Source organism: Marmota flaviventris, chromosome 11 (genome assembly GCF_047511675.1).
Source record: "Marmota flaviventris isolate mMarFla1 chromosome 11, mMarFla1.hap1, whole genome shotgun sequence".
In the NCBI taxonomy this organism is placed as follows: domain Eukaryota; kingdom Metazoa; phylum Chordata; class Mammalia; order Rodentia; family Sciuridae; genus Marmota; species Marmota flaviventris.
Genome location: NC_092508.1, coordinates 81462631 through 81469309, shown reverse-complemented (window position 1 = coordinate 81469309; position 6679 = coordinate 81462631). Strand labels below are relative to the sequence as shown.

The following is a 6679-nucleotide window of genomic DNA, read 5'->3' as shown; positions in this document are numbered from 1 at the left end:
GCCTACCTTGCAGGCACGGGTGGCGGCTCTGCTCTGCCCTTACTCCAATTGGGGTGACGTGACTACCACGCCGGCGGGTCGCTGGGCCTGTTCCGGGTGCGGGCGGCGGCTCTGCTCTGCCCCTACTCCAATTGGGGTGACGTGTATACCATGTTGGCAGGCCGCTGGGCCTGTTCCGCTAGTCGGTCGCAGGTCTGCCTACCTTGCAGGCACGGGTGGCGGCTCTGCTCTGCCCCTACTCCAATTGGGGTGACGTGACTACCACGCCGGCGGGTCGCTGGGCCTGTTCCGGGTGTGGGCGGCGGCTCTGCTCTGCCCCTACTCCAATTGGGGTGACGTGTCTGCTGTGACTGGCCTCTTTAACTTATGACAATATCTCCACCCATTTTGTAGCATGTATCAGGACTTTATTCCTTTTTGTGGCTGAACAATATTTCCTTGTATGAATATGAATGTACCACATTTTGTTTATCCATTCAACAATTGATGTACATTTAGGTTATTTCCATCTTTTGCATATTATGAACAATTTTGCTGTGAACCTTTGTGCACAGTTTTTATATGAACATATATTTTCCATTCTCTTGAGTCATGGAATTTCTGGGTCACATGGTAACCCTGTTTAACACTTTGAGGAGTTGCCAACTGTTTTACACAGTGGCTGTACCATTTACATCCCATTAACAATCTATGAGAATATAATTCTACATAACCTCATGATACTTATTTTTCTACTCATTTATTTTATAAAAAATTATAACCATCCTAGTATATAAAGTGCTATCTCACTGTGGTTTTTTTTTACGTAATACTTTATTTATTTATTTTTATGTGGCGCTGCGGATCGAACCCAGTGCCTCACACATGCTAGGCGAGCACTCTACTGCTGAGCCACTACCCCAGCCCATCACTGTGGTTTTTATGTGCATTTCCCTAACAACTAATGACACAGAGCAGGCTTTTTGTGCTTACGGTCATTTGTTTATTTTCTTTGAAGAATATCTATCCAAACCCACTTTAAAATTGGCTTGTCTTTTATTGATGAGTTTTTAGCATGCTTTGTATATCCTGGATATTAGGCCCTTAGCAAGATACAAGATTCGCAAATAGTTTTCTTCCATTCAGAGCATTGTCTTTTCACTCCCTGCCCCAGTACTGGGGATTAAATCCAGGGCCTCATGCATGCTAGGCAAGCACTCTACCACTGAACTGCATCCCCCAGTCCTTTCTTTATTTTATTTTGAGAAAGAGTCTCACTAATGTGCCCAGGCTGGCCTCGAACTTGTGATCCTCCTGCCTCAGTCACTTGAGCAGCTGGGATTACGGGTGTGTATGACTGTGTTTGGCGCTTTATTTTCTTAATAATGTCCTTTGAAATGTAACAATTTTTAAGTTTGATAAAATTCAATTACTCTGTTTTTCTGTTTGGTTGCCATACTTCTGGTGTCAGATCTAAAAAAATCTTTGGCTATCCAAGGTCACAGATATTTACACTTCTGTTTTCTTCTAAGAATGTTATAGTTTTGTCTTTTACATTTAAATCTCCAACTTATTCTCATCTAACTTTTGTATGTGGTGTGAGGTAGGGGTACAAATTCATTTTTTTGCATTTCAATATCCAGTTGTCATTTACTGAGAGGGGAAAGAAGATTGCAGTAGAAACAAGTTTAGCAGGGAAAATCAAGTGATGGTTGTAGGTATGTTAAATCTGAGATGTCTATTGAACTTCCAGTAGAAGTTTCCAATGTACCAATGGATACAAAAACCTTGAGTTCAACGAAAACATCTGGCCTAGATAATTGAATGTTGGAGTTTTCTGTGTATAGGTGATATTTAAAAGTTAAAGTTGGTATAAACTCATCAGGGCAGTGAACATACATAAAATGAAAAAAAGAGGCTCTCCAACACTTGGATGTCAAGAACATGAGGAGGTACTGGAAAAGAAATACATGGTGTGGCTGAAAGGAATAAGAACCATTACATGCATGTTGGGGTGCAGTTCTACATATCTCAAGATGACTGATTTCTAATGTAATAAATCATGCAGGAAACACAGTCTGCATGATTTCAAATTTAAAAAGAAGTAATGGAAATTCTTTTTATATTGATTGTATTGGTTACATACATGTCAAAACTGATCAAACTGCATACTTGAAATATGTGCATTTTATTGTAGTTTTATTTTACTTCAATTTTACCTCAGTAAACTATGGGGTGGGGGGAGAAGAATAGTTCCATGATGCCCATGTCAAATCAATGCCCTTATGTTACATTCTAGAAGGCTTTCTGTAGATGTCATACTGCCATCAATCCTGCACTGGCTGAGAAGTGTATAGACGGGTCTAACTTCTTCAAGAACCCAGTCTTACTCACAACTGGCCAGCAGCCAATGGCCAGAGGACTGTGCAACCTTCTCCTTGTGTGGACTTTCGGTTCTTGTGTGTGTCAGGTTCTTGCACAAACAACACAGGGCCTCTTTTAGTCTCCCCCTGCTTCCTTTTTCTCTGCCTAATCTCACCTCAACTCTTTTTGTTTGTGCCATTCTGTTTGCTCTGCATACTCTTCACAGTGGAGTATGTAGGATCTTCTTCCTAGAATGTCACATTTTCACTTTTGTCACTGCAGTTGCCAGCATCAAGCAGACTCTACCTTCAAGGATATTACGTAGTAATCCCTGACAAAGGGTGTCCTCCAAAGTCCCTTTGGAACAAGGTTACAGGCACCTCCTGACTTTTGGAAACTTCCAGTATGACAGAGAATGACATGACAGAAGATGAGGAGCAAGGCCTGGATGCTGCAGCTGCCAACCCTCATATCCAGAGCCATGTCCGTGGTCTGTCACCCCAGGGCCCACCTGCTATGGGTCTGCATCACCAATTAGCCTTTCAGCCATTCTGGAAGGAGCCAGATCAAGCAAAGGGGCCTGCTTGGGTTTGATCACCCTGACTGCCAAATTGTGTTTCTCTTCGTATCTTATCAAAAGTGGGATGACACCAACAAGGCACATGGGTATCCGGGCCTCTGTGGGGCTATTCAGATCAACATTCAAAGCAGATGGTTTGGGGCATGTGAACAGATGTGTGTGCTGGTCCATCTTAGCCCAGTGCTTCTCAGTGGAAGCTCTATGAGCAATTTGGGAAAGACACCTCCTCATTGTATAGGATTGTTCCAAGCACTACAGGATGTTTCATATCCCTGTTTCATTCCACCAAAATTCCAGTAGCACCCAACAGTCACTGCAACAATGAAAGCTGCCCTGTACTTCCCTACACAAGTCTGCCCCAGGTCAAGAGTCTACAGAGCTGATCTTTCTTTTGCTGCTATAGATCCCCTCTCCTCAGCAGTATTTTTATCTCTGAGCATAAGAATTCACAGGATACACAGAATTCTAAAGATATCCCCCAAGATTCCCATCTCCTTCTAAGTCAAATGAGAATCTAGGTACAGCTGTGAGAGGACTTTGCAGATGTAATTAAGGTGACTAGCAAGCTGAATTGAAAGTAGAAAGATTATTCTGGATTATCCAGGTGGGCCTAATGTGATCATACGAGCCCTTTAAGGCAGCAGCAGAAGGCAGAAGAGTCAGCCAGAGGATGAGGCAGAAGAGGAAGTCAGGAATATTTCATTGCTAAAGGGGGAGGTGCACATGAAAAGTCTGAGAAGAAATGCAACAGCCTCTAGGAGAAAAAAGTGGAAGCCAGTAGGGCAGCAGGGACATCAGTCCTACAACCACAAGGGACTTCACCTGAATGAGCTCAGAGGCAGATGCATCCAGAGCCTCCAGAGGGGAACACAGCCCAGACAACACCTCGGTTTTAGCCTGTGAGAATCTGAGCAGAAGGAAGATCAAGCAGAACCCACATACCTGGACTTCTGACCTGCAGAACTGTGAGATCATAAATGGTTGCTGTTAGCTCAATTCACAATAACTACACTGTGGAAGCCCTTCAATAGATGAATGGACAGAGAAACTGTGGTATACATACACAATAGAAATTACTCAGCATTAAAAGAGAATAAAATTATGGCCTTTGCAGGTAAATGGATAGAGTTAGAGATATCATGCTAAGCGAAGTAAGTCAATGTTGAGGGCCACAGCCGAGTCGGGATGACGCATGGCATTTTTTGCCAGCCAGACTGCAGCAAGTCAATCCCCCCAAAATATAGGCCAAATGTTCTCTCTGATAAGTGGATGTCAATCCTTAATGTGTAGGGGGGGACATGGAAAAAATGGAGGAACTTTGATTGGGCAAAGGGAAGGGAAGGGTAGAAGGGAGCAAGGTGGCAGGAAAGATGGTGGAATGAGATGGACACCATTACCCTAGATACACATATGACTGTACATATGGTGCAACACCACATCATGTACAACCAGAGAAATGAACAATTGTGCTGCAATTGTGTACAATGAATCAAAATGCATTCTGCTGTCATGTATACCTAATTAAAATTAATTAATTAAAATGGCTGATGTTTAAGATGCTAAATTTGTGGAAATTTGTTATAGTAGCCATAGAACACTGATACATCCCACCCCCCCCACCAAGAAACTGTTTCTATCTGTAAATAGCACTTATGGTGAGGAAATGTTTCCTAATTTTTTGCACTAGGATCTGTTACTCTATGCCTCGCACCATCAGATCAGATTTTCTTTCTCTCAGCCACATAGACAGCCATGCTATATATATTGAAGCTCATCTGAGCCTTCCTTTCTGTGGAACAAACAGTCCCTGTGAATTCTTCATCCTGGATACTTTTCTGTAAATAAACCATGTTTCATTGAGATCTCTGGATTTGCATTCTAGGTAATTGGGAATTTACTGACAACAAAGTAAGTTTTTAAAAAGTCTTTCTGAAGTTCTCACTGAGACCCGTCACCCTGACTCTACGTGAGGCGCACCACTCAGACTCATCATGTGTGAGTGTACTTCAGGACATGTGGGGCAAGCAGGTGTCTAGATGGGCAATGCCTGCTGGGAGCTCTACTGCCTGGAACATGGGATTCAGCCTTATGGCCAAATGCCCAGTGACAAGACTATTGGTGGAGGGGAACGACTCCTTCACCACCTTCTTCTGTGAAACTGGTGCTGGAAAACATGTGCCCAGGGCCGTCTTTGTGGACCTGGAGCCCACTGTAATTGATGAGATCCGAAATGGCCCATACCGACAGCTCTTCCACCCAGAGCAGCTCATCACTGGGAAAGAGGATGCTGCTAACAACTGTGCCCGTGGTCATTACACCATTGGCAAGGAAATCATTGACCCTGTACTCGACCGGATTCTCAAGCTGTCTGACCAGTGCACAGGACTTCAAGGCTTCCTGGTATTCCACAGCTTTGGAGGGGGCACTGGCTCTGGCTTCACCTCCCTCCTGATGGAGCAGCTCTCTGTGGACTATGGCAAGAAATCCAAGATGAAGTTCTCCGTCTACCCAGCACCTCAGGTGTCCATAGCCATGATGGAGCCCTACAACTCCATCCTGACCACCCACACCACCCTGGAGCACTCAGACTGTGCCTTCATGGTGGACAACGAGGACATCTATGACATCTGCCGCTGCAACCTGGACATGGAGCACCCAACCTACACCAACCTCAACTGCCTCATCAGCCAAATCGTGTTTTCCATTACAGCTTCCCTGCGTTTCGATGGGGCCCTCAATGTGGACCTGACGGAGTTCCAGACCAACCCGGTGCCCTGCCTGCACATCCACTTCCCCCTGGCCACCTATACACCAGTCATCTCTGCAGAGAGGGCCTACCACGAGCAGCTGTCGGTGGCAGAAATCACCAATGCCTGCTTTGAGCCTGCCAACCAGATGGTGAAGTGTGACCCCCGGCATGGCAAGTACATGGCCTGCTGTACCGTGGGGACGTGGTGCCCAAAGATGTCAATGCCGCCATTGCTGCCATCAAGACCAAGCGCAGCATCTTGTTTGTGGATTGGTGCCCCACAGGCTTCAAGGTTGGTGTCAACTATCAGCCTCCCACTGTGGTACCTGGGGGGTGACCTGGCCAAGATGCAGCATGCTGTGTGCATGCTGAGCAACATGACTGCCATCACCGAGGCCTGGGCCCGCCTGCACCACAAGTTCAACCTGATGTATGCCAAGAGGGCTTTTGTGCACTGGTATGTGGGTGGGGGAATGGAAGAGGGTGAGTTCTCTGAGGCTCGAGAGGATATGGCTGCCTTGGAGAAGGATTACGAGGAGGTGGGCATCGACTCCTATGAGGTCGAGGATGAAGGAGAAGAATAGAACAGCTGCCTGGAGCCTCCTTACTATGTTTATTGCAAAATCCTTTCAAAATAAAGTTTCCTTGCATGGTTTCTTGTCCCCTCTGTGAATGCTTGAGCTTCTGCCGCCTTCCCCTTTGTGCTGCTGCTGCTGCTACTGCTGCCCTCGCTATTTGCTGCTCATGACACTTTTCCCTTCCATGGCTAACGGTGAGACTTGCCAAGGGGCCCTTGCCAGGCCCAGGAATCATGACCCCAGGGATGTTGATATTAGGTCCTGGGGGGATCCAAAATAGGGAGGAAATGAGGAACAAATCCCCCTGGATCTGTCTATCCAATCACAAACTATTGAAGGATATGAGTCTTCACTTCCTTTCCAAGTAGGAGTTTAAATCCAGTAGTTTCTGTGTTGGAGAATGGACTGCCACTCGGTTATTCCTGCTGC

The 6679-nt window shown here is 45.5% G+C and overlaps 1 pseudogene; it reads left to right on the top strand.

Annotated features, from left to right (window-relative positions):
- Positions 1-4952: 4952 nt before the first annotated feature.
- Positions 4953-6327, top strand: LOC114094808 (tubulin alpha-4A chain pseudogene; annotated as a pseudogene).
- Positions 6328-6679: the final 352 nt, after the last annotated feature.